This window comes from Globicephala melas, chromosome 10 (genome assembly GCF_963455315.2).
Source record: "Globicephala melas chromosome 10, mGloMel1.2, whole genome shotgun sequence".
Classification (NCBI taxonomy): domain Eukaryota; kingdom Metazoa; phylum Chordata; class Mammalia; order Artiodactyla; family Delphinidae; genus Globicephala; species Globicephala melas.
In genome coordinates, this window is record NC_083323.1 from 56,169,639 (window position 1) to 56,183,957 (window position 14,319).

Consider the following 14,319-nt stretch of genomic DNA (forward strand, 5'->3'; position numbering starts at 1 on the left):
TATTGACTGGACTAATACATTGCTGCAGGCTCCTTCCTTTCTGAATCTCTACATTCTTCTAGTTCTACTGGTGTTTTGCCGATCATTTTTTTCTTGTTCTCCTTTACTGAAGCTTCTTCCATGAGCCACTCCTTCAAAAGCAATGCTGCTCAGGGCTTAACCTGATTGGAGTGCCTAACGTCCATCTATTTATTCTATACCCACTTAATTTTTATTTGCTTGGTGTAATCTTCTCCAATACTGTCATTTTCAATCTTTCTGTGCAATTTTTAAAGTACAATTTTACTTATTTGAGGTACCTAAAGTAATCAAGTTCATAGAAGGAGTAAGTAGAATAGTGATTACCATGGGCGGGGAGAGGGGGAAAATGGGAGTCGTTGTTTAATAGGTATAGAGTTTCAGATTTACAAGGTGGAAAAATTCTGGAGATCCGTTTCACAACAATGTGAATACACTTAACACTACTGAACATGTACCTGAAATTTTTCCCTACATGGTGTTCTTTAGTTTTTTGTTGTTGTTGTTGTTGTTGTTTTTGTTTTTTTATTGGAGTATAATTGCTTTACAATGTTGTGTCAGTTTCTGCTGTACAATGAAGTGAATCAGCTCTATGTATACCTATATCCCCTCCCTCTTGGACCTCCCTCCCACCCACCCCCTACCCCAGCCATCTAGGTCATCACAGAGCACCAAGCTGAGCTTCCTGTGCAATACAGCAGGTTCCCACTAGCTATCTATTTTATACATGGTAGTGTATATATGTCAATCCTGATCTCCCAATTCGTCCCACCCTCCCCTTCCACCCCTGTGTCCACATGTCCATTCTCTACGTCTGTGTCTCTTTTCCTGCCCTGCAAATAGGTTCATCTGTACCATTTTTCTAGATTCCACGCATATGCGTTAATATACGATATTTGTTTTTCTCTTTCTGGCTTACTTCACTCTGTATGACAGACTCCAGTCACTGTGGTGTTCTTTAGTTTTTAATAGAGGAGTTCAAGCTGTTATCATTTCGGATCACTACTTTATTTGGAATTATTTCTGCCATTTTATTTTGTTCTGTTTTCCATCCTTTTTCTTTGCTTTCTTCATTTCTCCCCTTCCTGACTTCTATTACATTACTGAAATTTTCCTTGTATACTTTTATTTCCTCTATTTTTTCTTTTTATTCTTTAGGAAGTTACCACTAAAATTTTGACATGTATTTCTCTCTCTCTCTCTCTTTTTCTGTCTCTTCCTTCTTTTTTCCTAACAAAAAGTGAAACTTTTCTGTCCTTCTCTCAAACCAGGTAATAACTTAAACACATTTTTCTACACACTGAGTTCCCACCACGTCCTACTACCCCCACCATCGCTACTGACGTTTCTGGAATTTTTTTGCATAAAGTATAGATTGCCCAACACATTTTACCACCCCTTTAATCATTTTTGTTTTCATATTTAATTTCATTAAGTTTGGTTCACTTTTTTTATGATGAACTATATTATTTGGGAATTCTTTTAGCCTGCTGAAAGCTACATTTTCATGGCCTTTGTGGGTCTAAAGATATCTTCACATTGTCCTCACTCTTGAATTACGGTTTAGCTTAGTGTAAATTGTTAAATTGATGCTCGGTTGTCCCTTAATATTTCAAAAATATTACTCCATTGTCTTCCAGTATCATTTGTTGAAATCAGTTCTAAGTGTAATTGTCTTTCTTTTTACTGCTAATTCATCTTTTCTCTCTTGTAGCTTTTAATACGTTTCACTTTATCTTTCATGCTTTTCAATTTCACAGGCATGGGTCTAAATGTGGGTTTATTTTTATTTAACATGGCTGACACTAAGGATGTACTTTTAATCTGAAAATGCATGTCCTCAATTCTGAAAAATTAATTTCAAGAAAACTGCTTATCTTTGTTTGTTTTTGAATTCTCGAATTTCTTTAAGATGTGTTTTGAAGCCTCAAGCAATCTTTCGCATTTTTCATTTACTCTCCTCTGTGTTCTTTCTAGGAACAAGCTCAGTAGTATCTGAATCCTCTAATTCTTTAATGACATTCTAGAAGGTTCTCTTTTTTAAAGTCAAGGACTCTATACTTGATTGCTGGTTGTTTCTGTTTTTAGTCATTCCTTCTTGAGTTATATCTGCTAGTTTGTGTTTCACAATTTTTTTTCTGGGTCTTACATTTTTGTGTCTCTGAGAATCTTAAAACAAAATGATTTCGGAATCATGTATAGATTGTTCCATTATTTTTATTTTTTCAAGACTGACACAGTCTTCCACTTGTAGATCTTGTTGGCTATCTCTGTTAGTGTTAGTTTTAATTATGTGCTTTGGGATTTTTTTGTTTGCAGGTTTATAATTCTTCTTTGCTTATTTAAGGACCGCTTTCCCTCTGTAGTCATCTTACAATTGCCTTGGGGCACTGCTGGACCCCTAGTCCAGAAGGAAGTTTTATATTGGCAGCTAAACATGATCTGGGGCACTTTTCAGATTCAGTCACAAGAGCTGTCTGGCAGCTTGGGGTAAGTCCAGCCTGTCTCCTTCAAACACTGCAAGTGAACAGATTGACAAATGCCTTAGACCTGGTCAATGGTCACTGATTTTCCTACAACATTTCACAGGTAGAAACCCTGTCCCTGTGTCCAGTTTCATGCAGTGAGCCTGGCTTCATTCCCTTTGACACCTGGGAAACTTTTGACTCTTGGTCAAACTTCTGGTTTTATCTGCTAGTTTTCTGACTTAAAGCTTAATAGAACCATGACTTTAGCCTCTGTTAACTGCTGTGTGTTGCTATTTTTTTGTTACTTGAGTTGGTCCATAGCTATTTTCATGTCATTTTTGAGAGTCACTATGTCATATATGTGTGCATGCACACACACACAAATATATATATATGAATATTTAACTGAAGAAGATACCAAAGTTCTACCTTCTGTGATTAGATGGATGGTAGCACTGTTAACCAAGATACAGAACATGGTAAGGTTGGAGAGAGGGGGGAATGAATTTTATTTTACACAATTTGAAGAACTTACTAGCAAAGCAAGTGAAAACTTCAGGAGGCTGTTAGGAAGAGAGCATACAGCTCAGGAGAGTGAAAAATGCTCCTGATGGAGAGATGTGAATCATTATCACGTAAGTTAGTCTAAGCCCTGAGAAGTTATGAGACCAAGAAAGTTTGTAGGGTGAGTAGATAAGAGCCAAAAGTATAGGGGACAAATCAATGAAGTGGAATTAGCCATGCAGCCTGGAAAGAGTTTTCAGAAAGGTAAAAGAAAAATAAAGAATAAAAAGGAGACTTAAAATGTATTAATTGCCTAGTATTCATTCATTTATTTAACAAACATGTATTGAGCACTTTTTATATGTCAAGCATTATTCCACTTGCAGGAAATACAAGGACAAACAAAATAACTGGAGTTGCTGTCTTCACTGAACTTAATGTGGAGGATAGACAATAAGCAAAATGAGTTAAATACATAGTATGTTACCTAGTGACAAATGCTACAAAGAAAAATGAAACAAAGAAATGGGTTTAGAGGTATCAGGGATGGGTCTAAAAATTTTATACGGGGTGGCCAAAGAAAATTCACTATCATTTGAGTGGTCTTAAAAAAGTGAGGGATCCATCCATTTAGGTCACCGCAGAGCACTGAGTAGAGTTCCCTGTGCTCTATAGTATGTTCTCACTAGTTATCTATTTTATACATAACTGATTCACTTTGCTGTACAGTAGAAACTAACACAACATTGTAAAGCAACTATACTCCAATTTAAAAAAAAGTGAGGGATCCAGCCACGTTGATATCTGGGGTCAGAGCAGTCCACACAGAGTGGAAAAACAAGTGCAAGGGTGTTGAAGCAGGAGCATTCAACTGGGGTAGGGGTGGAGGGGACAAGTGAGAAGAGTAGGTGATGCTGCTGGAGAGGTAACACAGGGGTCAGATCATGTGGCCGTAGGGGCCATTGCAAGGATTTTGGCCTTTTCTCAGTGCAGCAGGCATAGACCTTGAAGGGCTTTGATCTGAGGAAAGACTTCTATGTTAACAGGTTCATCTCATGGCTGTGTTGACAGTAAACTAAAGAGGGCACATTGGAAGTAAAGAGACTAATGATGTGACCATTTTATTAATCCAGGCAAGATGTGATAGTCCTTTGGGCTAAAGTTATAGTTGTGAAGGTAGTGAGGATTATATTGTTTATATATTTTGAATATACAGTTAACAGGATTACCGATGGGTTGGATGTGAGGTGTGAAAGAAAAAGTGAAATCGAGGATCACCATAAGGGCTCTAGTCTGAGCAACTGAGGGATGGAGTTGTCTTATCTCAGATGCGGAAGACTGTGGGAAGATCAGGTTAGAGAATATCAGCTTGGGTTTGGACAGATCCATGAATTCTTAGTGACATCCAAGTGGAAATGTCAAGTTGGTAGTTGAAAATGAGTCTTGGATGGCTTTACAAATTCAGGAATCATTAGCATAAAGATGGTATTTAAAGTCTTTGGACCAAGTCAGCTCACCTAGGGAATGAGCATAGCCAGAGAAGGAGTCCAAGGCTGAGCTCTGGGTTTTTCCAGCAATGTGGACTGGGAGATGAGGAAAATCCATCTACACTGACTGAGAAGCCAGTAGTTAAGTAGGAGAGAAACAAGCAAAGACAGTGTCTTTGGAAGCCAAGCAGAAAAAAAAAAAATGTGTCAAGGAGAAGGGAATAGTTGACCATGTCAAATCTGCTAATTCAGATCAAGAAAGAGCAGGACCGAGAATTTATCATTGGATTTAGCAATGTGGAGATCGTTTGTGACCTTGACAGTAACCTGTTTTGGTGGAGTCATGGGTGTGAAAACTTGATTAGAGTGTGTTCAAGGGAGAGTGGAAAGAAAGAATTTAGGTACAGAAAGCATAAATGATTATTTCAAGGTGTTCTACTGTAACAGAAAAGAGAAATAGGGCAGCCACTGCAAGAGAAAAGCCAGGCAAAGAGAGGTTTTTTTGTTTGTTTGTTTGATTTTGTTTTATAAGACGGTCAATAAAATCCCAGTATGTTTTTAGGCTAATGAGAAAAATCTAGTGGAGAATTAAAAATTGCTAATGCATGAGAAAGAGAGGGAGAGAGAGAGACAGAATTTTAGGACCAGAGTTTAGTGTACCAGTGGGCCACCTTAATCATGAAACCTTGAGCATGGGTGACATCCACCCTGATGTCAGGAGAGAAAGTGGACCATATGGACACTGATACTGGAGGGTGGGTACATGTGGTGATGGGAGATAGTGGGAGTTCTCTTCTGTCAATACTATCTTCTAACTTCTCAGTGAACAAGGAGTTGGCTGAGATTGAAATAAAGGAGGAATGTTAGAGATTGATTTGATCTCAGCAGAGTAAGAGAGTGATGTAACTCAGACAATGCACTTCCACCAACACAACGCTTTCTAAGAACCTGAAGAGATGGCTCATAAACTCTGGATTCCTCTTGGCCACATTTTAAAGCTTCATGAATGACAGGATAAGCTAACTCTTTAATGATGTAATTGTTGTATGATTAAATTACTAATTTGTGACCAGTTTAATACATATTGGTAACCATGGTCAAATTATGTGTCTACCTTTCCGTAATCAAGAAGTCTCAACAACTTTCTGAGGGGCAAGTTGGAAAGAAATGTATGAATGAAACCTACCTAACTTTTTAGGATGCACAATTCAATTTATTTTCAGGGAGGCCATATTTTTGGAATTTTGGGGGAGCATTCACTATTGAATGAGAGATAAGTGTGTGAAGGAGGTGAAAATAAGAAAGAAACTTCCTATACAAAAAAATTAGATCAAACCTCATCAGTGCTTCGTATTTATTTTTGGAACAAGCATTGAGACTATTATATTACAAATAAAACAAGTGTTTATAATTGAATGAGACACATCAGTTTAGTGGTGAAGTCCCAGATTCAGGAGTCAGACATCCCTGCTCTAACTCCAATTACCTAAGATGTGAATTATTTAATATCTCCAAACCTCAGTTTCCCTATATGCCATTGGGCGATAACACCTACTTTCTAGAGTTTCTGTGAAGATTATGTTATACAAAAGAATATGGTTCCAAGCACCTGGGTTAAATAAAGATAGCCACTATTATTATTTATTTTACTCTTACTTTGTTATTGAATAACATAGAGCGAATAGGAGACCTGGTTTCATTTCTGCCAGTGAAAATCTTGGACAACTTCTTTGTAATGGGGAAAAAAAAACACCTTCTCGTATACTTATCTCACTCTGAAATTGTAGATGTAAATGAAAAGCTGTATCTTTGAGGACAGAGATTTGCGTTCTCCATTTGACCTGAAACTATACTTTGAGTGTTTCTGGGAACTATTTTTTATTTCCTCACTTTTAAAATATGGTTCATAAAATGAGTACAGTATTTGTCACAGGAATGTTGTGGAGATCAGGAAAATGACATAGCTGAAAGCACTCAGACTACGGTGTCCTAGACACAGCTGAGTGTAAAGGGCCCAGGACCCCACAGTTGAAAATGGATTCCACGTTCTTACTGTGTTTGAGCTGATAGTTTTTGAAGGATGTTGAGGCAGGTCTTTTCATTGCTCTTGGGATCAGCCGTAAGCCTCCACTGAAGAAGAGGACGCAGATTTGACTATGAAAGCTTTCTTCAGCTGCAGTGGTCTAAAGGATGTTGCAGAATCACCTGTCTTCTGTTCTTCAGAATAGCAAAGTGACCTGCTCTCTAGAAGGTTTCAGCCCCGTTTCAACGTGAAGGAAGAAATATGAGAAAATGATCTCTATACATTTTTCCTTAAGCTCTACAGAATTTATACAGTGATGGGGAGAGTGGAGTGCGCTGCAGCTAATTCAACAAAGCCTCACTGAGTAGTTTGTGAATAGAAATGCGCTGTTATATTCTGTTGGTGAAGGAAAGGCATGTTTTTAAAGAGACAGTTATGAATAAGATGAAGGGACAGATTCCTGTCCGTCGCCACCACTACCTCAGTGTGGTCCCTGACAATGGCAGAGACAGTGACCGTAAGCCAAAGGGAGAAGTGACTGATTCTCACTGGCAACCATCTGGCAAGATTTCCCAGTGGTGGTCACATCAGAGGTGAGTCTTGAAGAATAAAGCGCTTTATTTTCCCTAAAGTAAATGAATTAGAACTTTGAAAAACAATATAGAAGTTTACAAAGAAAAAAGTGGACTGTAATACCCTCCCCAGAGAACTAATTGTTATCATTTGGGTGTAAATCCTGTAGCTGTCTTCTGCGTGTATGCATACATATTTCCAGAATGCCCACTCTAACATTATGGGGCACAAATTTCTTTACTATGTATCAACTTAAATACTGTGTATCTTTTACTGTGTGTATCAATCTGATTTTGAGTACCTATCTTCCCGGCTATATTTATGTCTCTGTTGCTTCGCTTCTGGAATCCCACCCTTGCCCTCCACCACCATACTCTAAGAGATTATTTCTAATTACCATTACTTTGCAAACAGAAGCCACCTTGTAGCCACATCGTGCTGTGACCCAGATGAGCTATGATTCCGGCACACAGTGACCCAGGTACACGGTAACCATCGTGTAACTAGTGACCGAGGCGTGCTAGATACTCTGACTCAAGTACATGGAGACAGAGGCTCACGATAACCAAGGGCTGCTGAGCCCTATCCACATAGATACCTGCATGAGAAAGAAAGCTGTGGCCAAGATATCATGCGACCAAAGCACATTGGTGCCATTACAAAGATATACCAGGTCGGGCTTCCCTGGTGGCGCAGTGGTTGAGAGTCCGCCTGCCAATGCAGGGAACACGGGTTCGTGCCCCGGTCCAGGAAGATCCCACATGCCGCGGAGCGGCTGGGCCCGTGAGCCATGGCCGCTGAGCCTGCGCGTCCGGAGCCTGTGCTCCGCAACGGAAGAGGCCACAACAGTGAGAGGCCCGCGTAGCGCAAAAAAAAAAAAAAAAAAAAAAAGATATACAATGTCAGAGGAGCTCTGTGCCAACATGCTGGGACCAAGTCGTATGGGGACCAAGGAGCGCTGTGACGCAATCATGGTGTGACCCAGGTACATTCTGACCAAGATGTGCCAGGTCTAAGGAGTCTGTAACTGAAGCAAGTTGTGATCAAAGTAAATGGTACCCAAGGAGCCCTGTGACTGAGGCATGCTATGAACAAAGTGTACCCAGTGTAACCCAGGCACACGGGGATCAAGGAACACTGTAACCCAGGTCTGCTGTGGCCCAGGAGTTCTAAGACCCAGGCACACTGTGCCCCTGGCCTGCCACCAGGACCCCGTTGACCAGCCAGTAGTTCTCTGGGAGCAGCAGAAAGAGGCCCCTTCCCTGGAGTTACTGTCAGCTGTGGCCACCCCACAGCCAGAGGCGCAGGTAAACCTAAGTAACTCCTTTCCTTCATCATAGAGCTCATAGTCTCCACGCTCACACCATGCCTATGTCCTCTCATCCCCCACCCCTGCCACACATATCTTGCAGAAGCTTCAGGATGGCACTGTGTAAATCGTTGCAAACTCACATACCAACAGAGTCTAGGCACATAACCTAAATGTGTGATGGAGCCAGATAGGATACATTAGGGAGTGGCAGGGACTGTGGCATCCATTAAGGGTGCCAACAGCTAAAGTCATGTTGCCCAAGACACTCTGCGGGCTCCACTGTTTGGGAGCTCTTGTATAAACCATTTGTGCCCAAGGACCAAATGCTGCAGTGAACGGAATGCCGTTGGCATTCTCACTGCCATCCCCTTTGGCTGATTTCTCCAGTTTCTCTCAACTTGGACCTAACCTCAGACCAGGTGTTTCTAAATGAGTAATGTAGATTTATGTTTCTAATCCAGGAAGAGTGGAATCTAAGTATAAAAAAGAGCTATTAAAGCTAACTACTCTTTTTTTTGTAAATGAAGGCTGTCAGAGGAAAATGTTCTGAAGGAATTTCTTGGTTTCTTTATCCTCACCCCTCAGGGAAAAATGAAGCCCACCTTTTAGGGCCAGGTGTTCCTTTCAGTTAAGTGATAGCATGGCAGGGACAGGCTAAGCTCAATCAACTGTTCACAAACGTCATAAAAGTTTATACTGGTTTTGTTAACATCTGTAATTTTAAACATTTCGCGTAAAAATAAAACAGTCAGAAAAACATGGTGTCTATGTTCAGTTTTGTGCGCAAACCTCTCCTGTCCACGGGAGACTTGGGAACTAGGTAGTCTGAAGTGGACCCAGGCTCCCCCCAACCCTCACTCCACCTCATTCCTACAGATGCTAATATAAATCAATTAGGGGCTGACACAGCAATTGGCTGCCTGACAAATGTTCCATAATAATACAGCTCAAGAGAATGTGGAATTTCTGATGTGCTGGTTATAACACTTTCAATATAGCTGTAAATTCCATGCCATGTCAGCACAGGTGGAAAGCTGAGTCGTAAATAAAATGTTTCCCCAATTCCTAAAGAGCTCCCTAGATGATTAACCAAAGCAAGTTGTGATTTAATTCAACCACTTAAACTTCATCAAATTCAGACCAAAAAAGGCAGGGTGGGGCAGAAAGGGAGGGGAGGAGGAGAATGTGGTGTAGAGAATAGAGGGGAGGAAGTAGGGAAGAGAACACTGCTGGCCAAGTACTAAAATGAGGGAGGCTGCACCGGCCGAAACAATAATGAGAAGACTCATTATTTGGAAAACAGTAAAAGAAAAGACCATGGCTAGACGTATGCTCCGTTCCATGGGAGTAATTAAAGGAGGCACACTACTTCTCCCCTTCTGTGGACCACAGCATGCCATGCATTCGGAGACTTGAATTTTCCACTGTGTTTTAATGGCTAATGATGGACACATACATGATTCATGTGATTCTACCTGACCCCTCTTCCACTTTGAGAAGCCTCATGGATTTAAGCCAATCATCTTATCTGAGTGGAGGATGGAGGGAGAATGGTAGTTCTCACAAATTTTCTCCGTGAACCTTCCCAAGAGTAGGTACTTCTTTTAGTATTCTCCATTGCTTTTAGCATAACTCTGAGTACATAGTAGACACGAAAATACTGCAGTGAAGAATGAATAAAATCAAAGGGGTGTCCTCAAAGATGCATTAGATCAGGACACAAGATAAGTAGGGCAGTATTAGCAAGTTTAGCTGAACACCTAAAATTTGAATATACTGCAAGCATGACTTGTTCTTAAACTGGAGTCTCATTACTCTGTCAAATTTGCTTTTAATTCTTTAAAGTTTTAGATGTCATTATGTCCAAGTATATTTCCATTATTTATGAGAGGAATAAAACCCTTTTAGAGATATAAGTATCAAAACATATTACTATCTGAATTGATGTTAATGCATATTCTTATTTTCAGAGAGATGCCTAAGCAGAGCGAAAGAACTCTTATTGCCAAGATAGTAATTGGTTTTATTTTTACGCTCTTCCATTTCACAGGTTATCTAGCTTCCCTGCCAAAGTTATGAATATCTATGTATGTGCATAGATGTGTGTTTGTGTAATTCTGAGTATGCTCTTAGGATACTACTAAAGATATGAAGGATTATATGTCATTAAATTCCTATCTGATATAATAGCTATAAAGATATTACAGAGCTAAAGATAATATAGTCTATTGTCTGTGAAATGATTAATACTTTTCATATTTGTATTTCACAGTTATGCTTACTTTTCCATTCGTGGGACTAAGTGTGACTTTAATTGTGGATATCAATAAGTCCCAGTGTATCTGAATTTCCTAAGTATTTATAAATTCCTTAACTCTTGACTTGCACTTGAAGAATCCTAATTCACCAAGTATCAATGTCAGAGAAGACCAAATCCCTACCTAGTCAAAAGTAATTAAGTAGTTAAGAATAATTATCTCTTTGTTAATATATTTTAACCTTTCTTTCTTATTACAGATATTATCTATATAGTCCCATGAAATATAAGGCAGGAAGAGTAAACCTTCCACCTATCTAAACTCAATTCCTGCTTTCCGCTCATTGTGTACTATACTCAGCAATATTTATATTCAATTGTGTTATGCTTTTCCTGGTCTCCAGGTCTTAGCACATATACTATATTCCCTTTTTTAGAAGGTTAAGTCCCCTGTCCATTCTGTTGACTCCAGCTCATTCTTAATGTCTCAGCTTCGAGATCCCCTTCCCCAGGAAGAGTTTACAGACTCCCTAGATACGGCAAGTCTTCCCATTCTCCTAGATGATCATTTTAGCCTCCTCTCTCCATGAGCCTCCCACACCTCCTCATCTCCTGTCCTCACTCAGCGAACTTTACTGAGAAAATAGAAGAAAACAGAATAGAATTTTCACAAACTCCACCACTACCCACCTATCTGCATCAATGTCCAAATAACTTGCCATCTCTCTTATTTTAGATGAACTATCAATTCTTCAACCAAAGGCTTGATCCTTCTGTACTATTTCTACTTTATGCCTCACCCAGACCGGTGCACTGTCCTGTCCTCTGCCTGGAGCACCCTAACAACAGTTTCCACCATCAAAGAGCCAGGTGTATGCTGCTGCCACCACTGCTGTTACAGGACAAGGGGCCCATTCTGGGCTCTGCTGTCAGTCTCCAGAGTTGCCGTGAGCACAACCCAATGGCAACTTCTTTTACTCCTTTGCTATGCATGCACACCTCTCGCCTGCTACCCCGGCTCTCCCCCTAAGCAAGACAACTTTGACAGATGGGAGGCATGAACTGTTGAATAAATTCTGGACTCTTTAAGGATTTAATGTCTCTGATATGGCATCTCTGTAGATGTCCCTCAAGACAGAGCGATCAGTTTGTCACTACACAAAGGTGTAGTCAGATCAGTAAGATTCTGTTGTTTTTCCTCCTTTCCTACCACACTCTCTTTATCCACATTTCTGCTTCCTTGAGACTTCGCCCTCCCAATGAAATGACACCATGTGAAGCTTTGTTTTTCTAGGGAACTTCACGAAGACAATTTTTGTTGTGCACTAGATACTCCCTTGCCTTCTCAAGGCCACTGACCCAGTAATTTCCCCTTTGTCATCATCAATTTTTCTCTCTATTCTGGATTTTTAAAATAAGGATACAGACCAGTGTTATTTCTCTCATATTAAAAATAAAAATCTGGATGCCACGTCTTTCTCCATCTGCTCCACTTTCTTCCTCTTTTTTATTTTCCTTTTTTCTATTTTTCAAACCACAACACTCTTGGAACAGTTGTATCTAATTCCTCACCTCCTATCCTTTCATGAACCCATTCCCTTCAGGCTTCTGATCCCACCTCTTTTCTAAAATTTCTTTTGCTATGGACATCTCTGATTTTCATGTTTCCAAATCTAGCGGTCACTTCTCAGTCCTACTTCTGCCTGACCTACCAACAGCATTTGACAGTTCATCAATCCTGCCGCCTTATAACATCTCCTCCTCTTGGCTTCCAGGATATTTTTCTAATCTTCCTTTTACTCCAGAGACTGTTCCTTCTTCCATGGGTGGTTCCACCTCATTCTCCCAGTCTCTTAACATTGGAGTCCCCAAACGTCTTCTCTTCTCTATCTATACTCAGTCTCTATGAGCATTGTCTTATCCCATGACTTTAAACACCATCTAAATGCTGATGATGTTCATGTCTCTATCTCCAGCCTCAATCTCTTCCCTAAACTCCTTCTATGCCTCTGTCTCCTTGACATCTTCATGTAGACGTCTATTAGACATCTCAAGCTTCACATGTCAAGCCATGGACTCTTTATCCTTCCCTCTCAAAAGCTTTTCCTCCTCTAGTCTTTCTCATTGTATTCAATGGCAACTCCATTCTTCCCTTGCTCATGCTAAAACAATAGTCACTTTTAACTTCTCTCTTCCTATGCTACCCTATTTCCAGTCCATGAGCAAATTCTGTTGACTCTGCTTTCAAAATATATTCAGAATCCAGCAACTTCTCACCTAATCCCTTGCCACCAACCTGTTCCAAGCTACCTCCATCCTCACCTGAATTAGTGCTCTATATTCATAATGGGTATACTTGCTTTAGTATTTGCTATCCTTCAATCTATTATTAGGAAAACTACCAGGGTGATCCTATTATAGCATATAGGTCATGCGCCTCCTATGCTGAAAACATGCACTGACTTCAGAGTAAAAGACAAAGACCTTTATATTTGTCTGCAAGGCCATATAAGATCTGAATTACTCTTACCATGTTAGAATTCAACCATATGAGTATCTAAAACCAACTTTCCCTAAATGCCTGTTGCAGTGTTTCTCCATGCCCCGCTCCTTCTTTGCCATTTTTTTTTAAAGAAAACAACAAAAATATACTTTTATTATTGTTGTTCTTATTACAAAAGTATTCCCTGTAAAGCTTTAGAGATATTAGTTAAGAAGAAAATAAAATTCAAATGATCTGTCATTCCTCTGGTGATAAATCTGTGTGTATATCATCTTCATGTATTCTCTACTTGAATAGAGAATATTCTCTCTTCATGTATTCCATTTTGTATACTAAATTCTTATGTCTACTCAGATCCATTTCTAGATTTTTAACCTCCCTTAATTTTAGAAAGGTATATTTCAAAGTGCCCTCTTATGGGGTTTTTAGTGTTGCAATTTGGAAAGAACATGGAATTTGGACTTCCTAGATATTCCAGATGAGGAATTTCTTTGGTCCTCTTTTTTTTTAATATAAAATAAGGAGGAAGCATAATATCTGCTCAACCTACAGCTAAGTTTACTGTGCAGCAGAAACAAATTTTTAAGGAAAACATATTTAGTTAACCAAAAACCACTACACAGATATTTTTTAGTTGCCATAGTATGTGATAGTCATTGAATCATCATTTTAAAAAAGTTAAAGGTAGAAAACAATTCCTTACTAAAATTAACTTGAATAAAAGAAATTATTTTGTCAATTCACATTTAGTTTGTAGTGTTATTTCTCAACCAGGTCAATAATTTCATTCTTTGTAAGAAAGGAAGACCCTTTTAACACACAGGGGCAAGTCTTCCCTCGTGTCCATTTGACAGCCAGTTTTCCCCATTTCCTCTCTTTCATAATAGTTTTCTTTGAAAAGTCAGGCGTGTACTTTTCCTCTGAATATGAAAGCAGATGTAGACATTTTCTCCAAGTGGTTATATATTAATGCCAGAAGATCACAACCAGCTCTGAGAGGTGCCTGTGCAGACTCTCCCTCCTCTTGAGCTGGAGACCCCATGGTCTTACCCACATGCGTGGCTCAGAGGCCCACAGGTTTGCTTACTTATCTGCAATCCACTCTTTACAGTGCATAGAGTTAAGGATTCCTTGTGCTCCAGTGAGTCTCGTCAGACAGAGAGGCAATCACCTG